This window comes from Lasioglossum baleicum, chromosome 8, assembly GCF_051020765.1.
Source record: "Lasioglossum baleicum chromosome 8, iyLasBale1, whole genome shotgun sequence".
Taxonomy (NCBI): Eukaryota; Metazoa; Arthropoda; class Insecta; order Hymenoptera; family Halictidae; genus Lasioglossum; species Lasioglossum baleicum.
Genome location: NC_134936.1, coordinates 4,743,019 through 4,759,357, shown reverse-complemented (window position 1 = coordinate 4,759,357; position 16,339 = coordinate 4,743,019). Strand labels below are relative to the sequence as shown.

The window sequence follows — 16,339 nt, the reverse complement described above, 5'->3', positions numbered from 1 at the left end:
CACCACGCCACGGTCATCATATAACTCAAATAGTCTTTTGGAGACAGAAAAATGCATTGAAATCTGCGGGATTTTTTCCTAAATTTTTTCTCTACTTTGGGCCCTCATATTATTAGATATAAACATAATCTCGTTAAAATCATGACCAGAGCGTGGTGTGATGAACCTTCCTCTTTAGAATGAGCCCTCACCCAGCTCAAAACATACTCGTATAAGGTCAAACAACTACATGGTGCAGACCCATGTTTCGACCCCTTTTTCTAGTAAGATTCTAGGTATTTCCTAGTTACAAATCTAGCCTATACTATCCCCTTAAGGGGGTAGTCTACCCTCGATTTGTAACTAGAAAATTACTAGAATCTTACTAGATTTTGGGTCGAAAATATGGGTTTCGTACTAAACGTTGTTTGACCTTATTAGAACAAATTGTGGGCTGTGTGAGGGCTCATTCGAAAGAGGAAGAATAGACGCAGCGCGCTTTTCTCACGAGGTTAACGAGATTATGTTAATAATTAATAATATGAGGGCCCAAAGTAGAGAAAAAATCTAGGAAAAAATCCCGCAGATTTCAATGCATTTTCTGTCTCCAATAGACTTTTTTGGCTTATGAGATGAGAAAAGCGCGCTGCGTTGAACCTTCCTCTTTCGAATGAGCCCTCACCCAGCTCAAAATATGCTCGTATAAGGTCAAACAACGTTTAGTTCCGAACCCATTTTTTCGACCCAAAATCTAGTAAGATTCTAGTAAATAGCAAATATCTAGCAAATAACTAGAATCTTACTAGAAAGAATGGGTTCGGAACTAAACGTTGTTTGACCTTATACGAGCCCTATAATACCCCTTATAATACCCCCCAAGGAAGCGAGGCGGCAGTAACACTACTACTACTACTAGTTCGGACGTATGGAAGGGGAACACGTACAATGTTTCAGTTCTCCCCACCCTACGTGTGCCAGCCAGCTCCGACCCGGTTCATGAGCCGAGTCGAGAACTCCCGCTCCCAAACCGTCCAGTTGTGCATGCCTGGTTTAGAGACTCGAATGTCATAGATTTTCGGGTTCTCGATCCTATTTGACTATTAATTACTCGACTCGATTTCAATAACCGACCACCCCTAGTGATTTACCGCACGAGGCGTTGATTCGGTTCCAGATCCCGAACGGTAATTGATTCGGTTGACACGTCTAGTACCCTTCTCCTCTAATTCCCACAGGTTGTACATTATATTGATGCTGCTGATCACCTTTATCATCCCGATGTGGGTACCTTGCTACTTCTTCGGCGAGAGACCATTATATTCCTGGTATGCAACCGTCGCGAGATGTACTGTGTCCGTGCACCAAATCAGCTTCGTGAACTCCGCCGCTCATATGTGGGGAATGAGGCCCTACGACATGTGAGTATACTTTCTTTCGTAATCACACATTAGAAACACATTACTATCATGTCACGTGAAAACAATAAATTGCACGTGATATTCTTAGAGTGTGACCCAACAGATTTCCGAATACAGTAGTACTGCAGAGTGTATAAAATGTATGGATCGCTGGACATTTGTAAAAGAAACTTGCCGCTAAATTGTTTACACCAAAGAAGATTTTTGTTAAAGTTTGTTTTTACATCAGCACAAAATTCTACATCAACAGAAACAAAATTAAAAATTTGTTAGTGTACTTTACATTAGTACTTAATAATGTGGCATTAGTATTCTTAAGTATAACAATGGGTATAGGCATAAGGTATTCTTTCACATTTTGCAACTTCAAATCCATTAATTCAAACCATTACTTTTTATGCAACTATAATGTGTATAAAGTATTCGTACACCTTTCAAAATGAGAAATTTTTTCAAAATTCCACACAACAGCTTGAGTTTTTTTGAGACGTTCGAAGGATTAGTTTATCAGCTAATGTATAAATAATCTTTTTATTAATCGTCACGATTTTCAAAAATATTATTTACCGCTTGATTGGTTTCAAAGAGAATCCCCTAATGGCGGCGATAATATTGTAACAATTACCGTAGAGACCTTTGCGACAATTGCGAAGGTGGACGTTTCGTATACGTTTCAAGGGGCCTATTCACGATCAAGTATTATGCCCAACAATGCCTATTGCGCAACATGATTCATCGTTAATGATAGTGATTGACAGATTGGGCAACCTGTTGTGCAAAATCAGAATTTCCTGATATTTTGTACACAACAAACGGGTTGCGTTTGTACTGTGTTGTACTGTGAATGGCAATGTTGCACAAATATTGTCAGACGAGTCTCATTACTACGGAGTGAAAAACTGAACGATTGCTCAAATTATGTGTCAACGTGAATACAATTTCGATTTGCGTAACATCATGCTGCACAATAATTGTTGCGCAACATGCTTGATTGTGAATAGACCCCTTAACACTAAACCTACCGAACACTAAAAGTGATTTGACCAGCAGTGGTAGGTTTACTGTTAATCGGCACCATACAAGTGACAATTTCATTTGAATTGGTCATTGTTGTTCAAAAATGTGTAATTCGACGTGCTTTCTTTCATTTCGTTTTCGCAGGTCAATCGGGCCAGCCGAGAATATCTTCGTCGCCATAATCGCTTTCGGCGAGGGCTGGCACAATTACCACCATGTGTTTCCGTGGGACTATAAAGCAGACGAGTTGGGAAACTACAGGATGAACATCACCACGGCTTTCATCGATTTCTTCGGCAAAATAGGCTGGGCGTACGACATGAAAACCGTTCCTTCTGCGGTTATACAGAAACGGGCAAGTCGTACCGGTGATGGATCGATGTAAGTATTTCAATGAATTCAAAAGTTCCATATTTCTGCGAGTGTCATACATTAGAAACGTAAACTGTGTAACGGGTCCCGTTCGTTGGTCTCGGCGGTGTCTCCTTGTTTCCTCGTAGCTCGCCGTGCCGCACAATGGTCCAAATCGAGAAATTTAGTGACTTTTTGTTATAACTTTCGAACCCTAAGAGATATCGGGATGAAATTTAAACAAATTAATATTTTTTTCATTTGTTAAACAATAATTTTTAATTAATTTTCATTGATATTTTTTACTAAAAAAAGAGTTGTTTACACACAATCTTCCAAACCATTTTTTCTTTCTAAGTGTGTATTCTAGATTTATGTTTTACACGTGTAATGTTTCATGGAATGGGTAAAATGTAAATTTGTGGAATCTTTGTTTCATCAACGCATACAAAAAGTACCAAAAATGTAAAAACACCTCATAACTGTGTCGAAAGATATTTTTTATAATAATTTATAATATTTGTAGTATATTGTATAGTGTCCCAAAACTCGTGAAAATCCCGAAAGGGGGTGGTTCCTTAGACCATTCTAAGAGACATTTTCCTTTGCACCAATGTCAACTGCGGCTTTGTTTAGGAGTTATTAACGAAAAACACGGACCAATTAGAGCGCGCCCTGGCCCGGCGCGCCACGCCGCGCCGGCAAGCGAGTGTCGGTGGTACGCCGTGACATCGCAACGAACAAGAGTTTCTCGATAATTGAACCCTCTCCGATTTCGATGAGCTTTGGATATGTTGTCAAGACCATGATTCTGAACAACATTTCTCTTTAGACTTTTTGGCGATCGGCTTTAGTTTACGAGATTAGTAACTTGTAATTGTAAATCGATCGATGTACTATCTGAACTATCTCCTCTCTGATTTCGATGAGCTTTGGATACGTTGTCAAGACCATGATTCTGAACAACATTTCTCTTTAGACTTTTTGGCGATCGGCTTTAGTTTACGAGATAATCATAAAAAAAGAGAAGAAGCAGAAACTGATTGAATTAAAAACTCACGTATTCAGCCGTAAATCCATTTGCTGCTTCGAAATGTGTGTCACTGGGTCACTCGGTGACGAACTGCACAGATGTCTTCAGGTATACGGCAGTACCGAAAGTCAAGGGACGTACGGCCAGGTCGACGAACTGCACAGCCGGTGGTAGAAGGCCTAAGGGATGCGCGGTCAAGTCGACGATCCAGAATTTCACTTTCACTTTCGAATCGATAAATAATTCGTATGTTTATTTCACACAGATGCCTTGAAATTTTTCCACACTCACAATCACTGTTCACATTTGTCAACACATAGTTATGCACTAATAATAATTGCCATATCCCGTGTACTGCTGCACAAAACACAACAATCAGGTAATGCAATCACTAGACCGCGGATTTCATGCATTTGTAGCAAACATGAGTAGGTGCATTTTAAGACAGTAGAGAGATTAAAATAATTTCAAAACACCATAGTATTATTTTCAACTTCATAAAATGATCACAGTGAGAATCAAATATCTGTCTGGCTCCTGTCCCTTGTAATAGCGGCAGCCAACATTCATTTTGCATAAAGATCCGTAGTCTAGTGATTAGTTTAAATATTACTATCAAAAACACAGCTAATAGCAACCGTTAGCTTTGAATTGACAAGTCTTTGGAGATGTTCTCTCTACCGCGGCTCGAACGACACTGATTTTCCGCAAGATTTTTCTAAAGAATTTAGGAAGGGCATTTAGGGTGTCGAAATTCGAAATGTGCACGCTGTAGCACGAGAACGACGGGACGGTTAGACGAAAAACAGAATGCGAGAAGGACCGCTGTAAGCTTTGTGGCAAACACATGTTTAGTTTTTCCTGCAGGTTGGTACGCAGAGTCGATGGGTAACTGTTCGAAAACGTCATCCGTCCTTTTACCCAGCAAGGGGTAAAAATGTCAGGTCAGCGTAGAGCATCCCTATTGTCCTATACCTTCCTTAAGAAACTTTCTAAAAGAAGGACAGACGACGTTTTCGAACGGTTACCCATCGACTCTGCGTACCAATCTACAGGAAAAACTAAACATGTGATTGCCATAAGTCTTAAAGCGGTCCTTCTCGTATCCTGTTTTTCGTCCAACCGTCCCGTCGTTCTCGTGCTACAACGTGCATTTCGAATTTCGACACTCTAAATGCCCTTCCTAAATGCTTTAGAAAAATCTTGCGGAAAATCAGTGTCGTTCGAGCCGCGGTAGAGAGAACATCTCCAAAGACTTGTCAATTCAAAGCTAACGGTTGCTATTAGCTGTGTTTTTGATAGTGATATTTAAACTAATCACTAGACTGCGAATCTTTATGCAAAATGAATGTTGGCTGCCGCTATTACAAGGGAAAGGAGCCAGACAGATATTTGATTCTTACTGTGATCATTTTAAGAATTTGAAAATAATACATTGGTGTTTTGAAATTATTTTAATCTCTCTACTGTCTTAAAATGCACCTACTCATGTTTGCTACAAACGCATGAAATCCGCAGTCTAGTGATTGCATTACCTGATTGTTGTGATTTGTGCAGCAGTACAAGGGATATGGCAATTATTATTAGTGCATAACTATGTGTTGACAAATGTGAACAGTGATTGTGAGTGTGGAAAAATTTCAAGGTATCTGTTTGAAATAAACATACGAATTATTTATCGATTCGAAAGTGAAAGTGAAATTCTGGATCGTCGACTTGACCGCGCATCCCTTAGGCCTTCTACCACCGGCTGTGCAGTTCGTCGACCTGGCCGTACGTCCCTTGACTTTCGGTACTGCCGTATACCTGAAGACATCTGTGCAGTTCGTCACCGAGTGACCCAGTGACACACATTTCGAAGCAGCAAATGGATTTACGGCTGAATACGTGAGTTTTTAATTCAATCAGTTTCTGCTTCTTCTCTTTTTTTATGATTATCTCGTAAACTAACGACGATCGCCAAATAGTCTAAAGAGAAATGTTGTTCAGAATAATGGTCTTGACCAGATATCCAAAGCTCATTGAAATCGGATAGGAGCTAGTAGTACATCGATCCCATGGATTTACAAGTAAAGTTTCTCGCGATAATCTCGTAAACTAAAGCCGATCGCTAAAAAGTCTAAAGAGAAATGTTGTTCAGAATCATGGTCTTGACAACGTATCCAAAGCTCATCGAAATCGGAGAGGGTTCACATTATCGAGAAACTCTTGTTCGTTGCGATATCGCGGCGTACCACCGACACTCGCTTGCCGGCGCGGCGTGGCGCGCCGGGCCAGGGCGCGCTCTGATTGGTCCGTGTTTTTCGTTAATAACTCCCAAACAAAGCTGCAGTTGACATTGGTACAAAGGAAAATGTCTCTTAGAATGGTCTCAGGAACCACCTTCTTTCGGGATTTTCACGAGTTTTGGGACACCCTGTATAATAATTTAGTAACATTTTTTTTGTAGATCTTTTGTGATAAAAATGTGATAACAATAACGGTTTTATAATATAACAATAATAGCATACAACGAATAACATGAAATATAAGAAAAATAATATTTGTAACAAAAACAACAATAACAAATATGAATTTTATTTAACTGCATATCTTTTAAAGCTATTTAATAATTAATTTTTTAAATCAAAAGAATCTAAACAAATCTTTCAAATGTCTTAGTTCGTTGCGGAGTTTCGGCGCTGGATCCGAACGTATACGCATAAGATGATATGCCGCGGATGGATTAAACTATAATAACTTTAACACTGGGATAGCATGGGAAATGATCTTTATATGATCTTATAGGGGAAGATCTACTGAAAATATTCTATTTTGTTACAATGAGCGTACCCCAGAGAAAAAAAAGATACACCTTGTCAACTATAAAGCATTTTGAGATTTTTCTTTATTTCATTCAACATTATGTTTAAAAGACATTATATACAATAATTATTAATGGCGTGCACGATTTCTTATCTCAAAAGAATGCTATTCAAAACGAAAAAAAAATCAAAGCCAAATATCAACTGAGCTCCTCAGGACACCACGAAGAAACAGAACAGTTCTTCCGCGTAAAAGATTCCAATTTTAAAATGTCCAACTTTAAGTGTTTGTATAATTCAAATCTGAATTATATTTGATTTATTTTCTTCATTTTCGAAATCTATGAACATTTAAGAAGAGATACATGTCGATCAGATATTAATAAGAGAAAGTTGATTTTTGGCAATATGTCACTGAATGTCTCGAGTCGGACCACTGTGTGCCGGGGTCCGTTTGCCGGCGAGGAGATTCGTCGGTGCGGGGGAACGGGGTACGCGGGTGGAAATAACGATAACACTGTCCAACAAATTTCAACTTTTTTTGTGATTTCAATATACTGTTGGGTCCTTCTTATAGAGTTTTTTGCGCTGATTCTGAATCTGGTTTTAATTTTTTCCCTATACGTCCAGTTTTTGAAAATCATGGCTTTGAAAAAAAAACATATTTTTCAACTTTAAACAAATATTGCGATGTTATTATAAAAGATATTGAATTGTTGTTTACAGCAAAAGATTCTGTAGACTTTCCCGAATACAGTGATATCCAATATTAATACATTATGATTGTTTAAACATGTTTAAACAATGATTAAAGACGGAGATGCACCACTTTTGCACCAATTTTTGCGGATATTTTCGAATTTATCTCAAAAAATAAGGGTCCAGCGAAAAATTGAACTATACCACGCGAAAGAGCAGACTTTTATCTTGAGAAACCCCCCTGTGAAGTTTGCATGGTCGACGTTTTTACCGAACCAGAAAGCAAAATATCTTCGCCCGACATGCGTTGACGCCAGTGGTGCTCTTCCACTAGCGCGGTCGTTCGTCGGGATACGGCGCGGCGCGCTGCGGTGAAACGGCGCGTGGCTATAAGCGCGCAATTATGTCAGCTTACTTAAATGTAATATTTTATTAAATGTAATATTTTATTAAATGTTATATTATTGTTATTTATTATATATTAGTATATTTATTCTGTATAAATTATTTTATGTATTTTTTAATGTTAGTCTCTCGTTTATAGTATATTTAATACAAAAAATACCTTTTGTAACAAAATAATAATTTATTCACACACTACACTATTACACTATTTACAATGCTAATATATATGTGTACACTATTCAGATATAATACACTACTAAAATACATATATTATATACACAACAACTAAAATACTATAAATAACTATAAATGTTTTTTATGAAGTTTTATACGTAGCAATGCAGATTTGAAATGCTTGACACGACTGATTTCAACAAACACAAAGCCGAAACTGAACTCTGGCATCAGTTTTCTTAAGAACCAACACGATATTTTGAAATAAATGACGGTCTACGGACAACGGAATACATACAATGTAAGGAAAGTCTGCAATGCGGTGACTGAAAAATTTTATTTTCAGTAATTGTCGTCTTATCTATGTATTGTAATTATAGTGCCAATGAACACTCGAGATTCTTCCGAGTAAAATAAGTCCAAACACAATATAAACGGGACTATTTTTATTGACTTAAATACATAATTAAAATAGTTTGCTCCATATTAAATCGATATAGTGTATTATATCTGAATAGTGTACACATATATATTAGCATTGTAAATAGTGTAATAGTGTAGTGTGTGAATAAATTATTTTTTTGTTACAGAAGGTATTTTTTGTATTAAATATACTATAAACGAGAGACTAACATTAAAAAATACATAAAATAATTTATACAGAATAAATATACTAATATATAATAAATAACAATAATATAACATTTAATAAAATATTACATTTAAGTAAGCTGACATAATTGCGCGCTTATAGCCACGCGCCGTTTCACCGCAGCGCGCCGCGCCGTATCCCGACGAACGACCGCGCTAGTGGAAGAGCACCACTGGCGTCAACGCATGTCGGGCGAAGATATTTTGCTTTCTGGTTCGGTAAAAACGTCGACCATGCAAACTTCACAGGGGGGTTTCTCAAGATAAAAGTCTGCTCTTTCGCGTGGTATAGTTCAATTTTTCGCTGGACCCTTATTTTTTGAGATAAATTCGAAAATATCCGCAAAAATTGGTGCAAAAGTGGTGCATCTCCGTCTTTAATCATTGTTTAAACATGTTTAAACAATCATAATGTATTAATATTGGATATCACTGTATTCGGGAAAGTCTACAGAATCTTTTGCTGTAAACAACAATTCAATATCTTTTATAATAACATCGCAATATTTGTTTAAAGTTGAAAAATATGTTTTTTTTTCAAAGCCATGATTTTCAAAAACTGGACGTATAGGGAAAAAATTAAAACCAGATTCAGAATCAGCGCAAAAAACTCTATAAGAAGGACCCAACAGTATATTGAAATCAAATTTGGTGTTGGACAGTGTAATTGTATGTATTTTCGTAGACTCGCTTTCACAGGCTCCACAATACGCGGTCGCGGGTGCAAGATCGGACGGTACAGTGCAACGCGATTCGCGAGTGCGGAGTGACTTATCAGTGCGCGGTGAAATGCGGCTCTCGGGTATGCCGAAACGCGGCGTGTTCAGTTTTCCCGGACTTGGTGCACGACGGATTCCGGAGCATTCGGCGAGTAAGATAGGATCGTTGGCATATCGCTGCGTCGACGTCGCGCCGTCGAGTCTACGATCGGGAAGGAATCTGACGGAGTGCCTCAGCGTTCACGCGCCGTCAAGTCTAACAAGGAGACCTCGCGTATCGAGAACGCCGGATCGCAACGAGTTTTTGTGTGGACATAGCTTACGCGCTCATGAACTATGCAATTGGTAGCCGCCAACGCGAACCCATTATCGAGAAAATCGATTTTGAAATGCGACATGTGCGTTATATTCCATGACTGAAAACCTCTTTTCACAGCGGTCGCACAGTGGTCTGGAGACCCTGTTTTCGTGGCCAAAATTCAATTTTTCAACTTTTATATATTGAACATTTTTTTTTCTTATATAGTAACAACCCTTCAAACCTCCCAAATCCAAAATATTATTCATTTTAGATGATTCTGTGATGAGATACAGCGTTCTAAAGACAAAGTCAGAAAATTCAAAGTAAAATAAAACGTTTTAGATTTCAATCATCGAATATCAGAAAATAGATTTTAATGGTGATTTTATATATGTTAGTAAGCGCATTTCAAATATTTAATCCATTTTTAAGCATTGTTTAGTCCATACACGAATAGCGTAAATTAATAGCAATTCAAACTTTGAAAAGAATTATACAAAAACGTTTAAGACCGCTAAGCATCGGACTTGTTTTATATGAAAGCTTGAACATTTACTAAGAAGGTCGTGTAAATTTTAACTGCAATCTCCCGCAATCTTGAAGTATAAATGGATTTTAACAAATACGGGCCCGCGGTTATTCCACGCCTGGATACGCAGTTCCACTTGAATCTTGCATAGCAGCCGGGAAGTACAATGTATGTATATGTTTTTTCTACGCCAGTCTTGTTCGCTTTAGTGTTTTGTTTTATAAACAATAGAAATCGGTTTGGTCTGAGGATGCTTCTATTGTTCACAATTGTTTTTAGTGCAGTATTCGAAGTGAACAGAGAAACATCTGTCCTAGCGGACGAATTTATTAAATTTTTTGTGTATTTTAATCTCAGTTATATAATTACAGTTATATTATACATTATACATAGTCTATACATATATAATTCATAGTTCAGTTATTTAGTCTAGTTTTTCATACAGTGTAAAGTGTACTATTGTTTCAAATAATTCTGTATAATAATGTCGGAAAGATTTCCAAGTAAGTTTAATTTGTTCATTTGATCGCCACTAGATTTTTCTGTTCACGGAAGATTAATTATTTTTACTTTTTATTTGTTGTTTCTATTATTATCTTTATTTCGATATTTGTAGATAAGTATTGCTTTAAAAATGAAGACCTTTTTAATATATGGCACAGTATAGACCATCCGAACAGGAAAGCAATTGCTGTGTCTGCTTTTATATTTAACACAATGTTAGAACACAATGTTAATGAAGCATACAAAAAATCAACTGAGGAGAGAATTCGTCACTTTTGTAATAATGTAGCTATAAAATGGAAAAGTTCTCATCGTGTATTAAAAAACTTTAAAACAAAGCATCATAACTGGTTGCAAGAACATTTTATGGTTGACAAATGTATAAATGAAAATCCCTGTCCTGAAGCTTCAACATCTGTAGGACGTCCTCGTCTTCCATACGAAAATAAATCAACAAGATCAAAAAAACGAGAAGCATCCATGCTTTCGAACGAAACGGATCAGGACTTAAATTTAATAGTACAAGCAACGAGCATGACTGCACGGAAAAGGGGTAACATAGATGTGGCCACTGTTTTAGACAATTTGACCAAAAGTCCCCAACTGGCGAAGAAAATAAGACAATCAATTTCGGACGATAAAAAGGAATTAATTCCTATAACTGTAGATGAAGCATTAGCCTTTTTTTACGATAATAATCTATCGAAAAGAGTGTACGCGAATATAAGGATACAGAATAGACTCAGCAATTCTGACATATATCCGACATACGATGCTCTCATTGAAGCAAAGAAAAAATGCGTACCTTTTGGGATCGAAGTTACTGACATAATTGCATACGTACAATTAGAGAATCTTTTACAACATACAACAAAAAGAATAGTGTCACTGCAAACAAAAGTGATTGACAATACCATTCTACAAAATAATAATAATGTACTGGAATGTGAAATGTTATTTAGTTATGGATTTGATGGCAGTAGTGGCCAATCAATGTATAAACAAAAATTTGAACAATCACAAGCTTTGGCGGGGGCCGATTCTTCCCTCTTTGTCAGTACGCTAATACCTTTGAGACTCATAGCAAGAAATAAAACAATATTATGGAATAATGAAACTCCTAATTCCGTTAGATTTTGCAGGCCTATAAAAATTCAGTTTGTCAAAGAAACTGCGGAAGTGGTCTTGAAAGAAACTGAAGATATAAACCAGCAAATTAATAATATATCGTATTTTAATTTAGTATATAACAATACAATGTTAAGAATTAAATTTACCTTAATGTTAACATTAATTGATGGAAAAACACTAAATATATTAACATGTAACGGGGCCGCTTTCTCGCGTGTTATCGGTTCGTTCTACCCGGGGTTTCCTTAGTGCGGGAATAGCTCGCCGTGCCGGGGTTCGCGTAGTGCGGCCGGAGCGGGAAGACGTGGTGGAAAGGTATGAAATAAACAAGACGATGTTTCCGTGATAAAGCTAAGCTCGCCACCTCGTCATTACGGTGAGAACGGGTGGTGATCGCAGGATCGCCGTGGAGAGGCGGACGGTGGGGTCGACTTCGTGCCGGAGGACCAGTGTTAAAGGGTTTCAGCGTAGGAGGTGGCGTCTCGTCACGGGAGCGGTATCCGTGGTGGTTCGGTGACGTCTCGCCACAGGACCGGCCCTAATGGGGTTTGGTGCAGGAAGTGACGTCTCGTCACGGTACGGGCGACAGTGTATGTCGGTACGGGGCGACGTCTCGTCACGGGAGCAGTGCTCGACCGGGTTCGGTGCCAGAGGGTGACGTCTCGCCACAGGAACGGTGTTTGCACGGGGGTTTGGTGCGCGGGGTGACGTCTCGTCACGGGAACGGTGTTTGAACGAGGGTTCGATGCAAGGGGGTGACGTCTCGTCACGGGAACGGTGTTTGAATGAGGGTTCGATGCAAGGGGGTGACGTCTCGTCACAGGAACGGTGTTTGAACGGGGGTTCGGTGCGAGGGGTGACGTCTCGTCACAGGAACGGTGCTTGAACGGGGGTTCGGTGCGAAGGGGTGACGTCTCGTCACAGGAACGGTGGCAGTGAGGGTCGGTGCGGGGGGGGGCGACGTCTCGTCGCAGGAATGGTGCTAGCGGGGTGCGGTGCAGGAGGTGACGTCTCGTCACAGGAACGGTGACAGAGGGGTTCGGTGTGTGCGGTAGGTGACGTTTCGGCACAGGAGCGGGTGTCAGGGGTCGACGTCGTCGTCGAGGGAACGGTGCTACTGGAGGCAGTCGGTACTGGTGTCGACGTCTTCGTCGAGGGGACGGTGTTGCAGGAGATACTTGGTATCGTGGTCGACGTCTTCGTCGCGGGAACGGTGTCTTACGTGTTGTGCAGGAACGGGAGATTTCCGGCGGGCTGGTCTCAACGTCTCGTTGGAGGAGCGGTATTTTTCCGGCGGACTAGTTACGACGTCGTCGTCGAGGGATCGGGTACCTGGTGCGCGGTAGATGCTTAGGTCGCCTAAGCAGGACTGCGATGATTTGGCCTATTTCGGAGGCCTTTTATACTCCCCAAAATGTACTGTTTGGAGGTGAGGGTTGGTGGTGAGGTAAGGTGTGTTCTATGGTTTTTCTACTGGTTTTTGTGTATATTTGGGTTTTTGGTGGATGACACTTTGATCAAGGAGTTTCGGGGAAGTGTTGTTTATACCGGTGTGGATCGGTGGATCTCGGGGTACCTCGGGTTCTTTCGGGGATCAGCCGTTCGTAACAAGCTTGCCTAGTGCAGGTTTGTTACAAACACAAAATAAATCGTCGCAATCTTGCCCCATTTGTAAAGCAACACCTAAACAAGTGTTACAAATTGATGATTTTCGGGCGGAAGAATTTACACCCAAAGATACAGACAGTTTAAAATATGGGTTCAGTCCACTCCATGCGTGGATACGTTTTTTTGAATGTATTATACATATTTCATACAGGATAAAAATAAAGAAATGGCAAATAAAACAAAACGAAAAAAAGAAATCCAGAATATGTTTTGGGAAAAATTGGCATTAAACGTAGACAAGCCAAAACAAGGGATAGTCCAGTCGGCAGGTCGAAAAAATGAAAAACGTTTTGACACGTCATTTCGGGGTACTCTGGGGTGTCGAATCTGAGTTTTCGATCTCGAGGACCCTGTGCTAACTTGGGGAGGGGGACAAAACCACGATTTTTGTTACCTTGTTTTGGTTTTTCGCCTATTACTCAAAAACTGTGGGTCCTATGAACTTTTGTCTTCCATTTTTGGAAAGAGCATTAAATTTCCTTCAAATTTCACTAGTCAAACGTATTTTTTGATGCAATAGGTACCGAGAAACAGGCGTTCAAAATTAGGAAATGTTTCTCAAAATGTCATTTTGAGCCACACATTGTGACATTTAGCAGGAAATTGCAGGTTTTTGGCTCACAAATTTAGTTTTTCAACATATCTACATATAATCTACATACTGTGTATACCCCTTACATTTTCACACCCCCCTTCGGACATCCCCCCCCCCCACCCGGAAGACGAATTTGAAAAATACGTAAAAAAAGTCTCTCTTTCTCCAAAAACCCTAACATTGTACTCTTATCAATCTGACTTCACATGGTTTGGAGGGGGGGGGGTGTACGCTGACAAGTGCCTAATGTTATAATTGCAGTTTATTCCCTATTTAGGTGCCTGGTCATCACTTTATGACTTTATATTTTCCCATTAATCCGTAATCTCAAAGAGTAGTAAATGTAGATTGGGTAGGTGAAGAGTAAGAATCCATGTCTGATGCTTACAAAATAGAAAATAAAATAAAATATTATAGATTTTTCTTTTTATCTCGAAAAAAGTCGACGTTGGAAAGTTGAAAGAGTGGTTTCTCAAGATAAAAGTCTGCTCTATCGCGTGGTGCAATTCGATTTTCCGCTGGACCCTTAGACCCTTATTATTATTTTTAAATTGAAAAATATCCTCAAAAATGTGTACAAAAGTGATGCGTCTCCGTCTTTAATGATTGTTTAAACATGTTTAACATGTTTAAACAATCATAATGTATTATTATTGAACATCACTGGATTCGGGAAAGTCTAGAGAATCTTTTGCTGTAAAGAATAATATAATATCTTTTATAATAACATCATAATATCTGTTCAAAGTCGAAAAACGTGTTTTTTTTCAAACTCAAATTTCTCAAAAACTGTGCGTGTAGGAGAAAAATTAAGGCCAGATTCGGAATCAGCGCTAAAAACTGTATAAGATACACCCAACAGTTATATGGAAACATTTTTGTTGTTGGACAGTGTAATTTGCTCTGTCTTTCCCTATATTCGTCAGTTGCCACTTAATTTCCTAATTTTGAACGCCTGTCTCTCGGTGCCTATTTGGTCAAAAAAAAGATTGACCAGTGAAATTTGAAGGAAATTTAATGCTCTTTCCAAAAATGTATGACAAAAGTTCATAGGACCCACAGTTTTTGAGTAATAGGCGAAAAACCAAAACAAGGTAATAAAAATCGTAGTTTTTCCCCCTCCCCAAGTTAGCACAGAGTCCTCGAGGTCGAAAACTGAGATTCGACACCCCAGAGTACCCCTAAATGACATGACAAAATTTCATTAAGTTCGGAATACTTTCCTATTAAAAGTACCTGGCGACTGGACTACGAAAGGATAGTCGGAAAAATAATTTTCACGATATATTACATAGGTAGGCATAACTGTTGCTAATTTTAAATCATTATAAGTTGTTTGGTTTTCTTCTTTTTAGTTATTTTTCAGTTATATTTAATTCTTTATTTATTTGAAAATTTTTAACAGAGCCATGGTAACATCGGATCCTCTAATATCAAGCATAAGCTTAAAGAAACGAAGACAAGAATATGCAAAAAAATCAAGTCTACCATCTGAGGTATTGTCCTTATTGTCTCCTTTATGTTTGGAAGCGGAACCAATTAACAACGAAGATTTAGAAGAAGAGGACGAATATGATTTGCCCATGCTTGAATATTTGGAGGATATAGAATTAGAATCAGAATTAGTAATTCAAAAATCATTATATATATATATATATATATATATATATATATATATATATATACACACATTACTCATATTGGTAGCATTACTTGATGCTTAGACATGTTGAAAAATGTTAGTATGTACGTCTTTTTAATGTAAGCCAAGAAAAAACTACTTTCGAGAAGTATTGTTCACAATTTTTCAGTTATATGTGATGATCTGACAAAAAAAAACGGTTTCAACAAAAGTTAATCAGCATTCAGTTTTCTATAAACGTCAATATAAAAAATTTGGAAAACATTTTTTTTCTTCAAATATCAAGGCCACCCCTATTTTTTAGACGTCACTATATATTTTATTTCATAATCATATAGCTGACGTCAAGACAAATTCAACGACCTACAATACTATGATATTAACTCTTGAAATAATGCTAAAATAATATTGGCCACGAAAACAGGGTGTCCAGACCACTGTGGGTCGGTGGCCGAGCGGATTGAGCGAATGTCTACAAACGAGATTGGTCGGGGTTCGTGTCCCGTGTCGGCATTTTTTATTAATTTTTTTTCACTTTCTTTTTTATTTTTCTACGTGCTCTTCAATTTTTCAAATTTCAATTTCAACTCTTCGATTTCAACTTCAATTTTTCAATTTTAACTTCAATTTTTCAATTTCAACTTCAATTTTTCAAATTTCGATTTCAATATTTTCTACTCTTCAATTTCAACTTCGACTTCAATTTCTCAATTTCAAAT

General features: G+C 38.3%; 1 protein-coding gene across 1 annotated transcript in view; it reads left to right on the top strand.

The window, feature by feature from the left end:
* Positions 1–16,339, top strand: part of LOC143211107 (acyl-CoA Delta-9 desaturase-like) — a 256,986-nt gene that overhangs the window by 21,727 nt on the left and 218,920 nt on the right. The gene's annotated exons all lie outside the window — the stretch shown is intronic.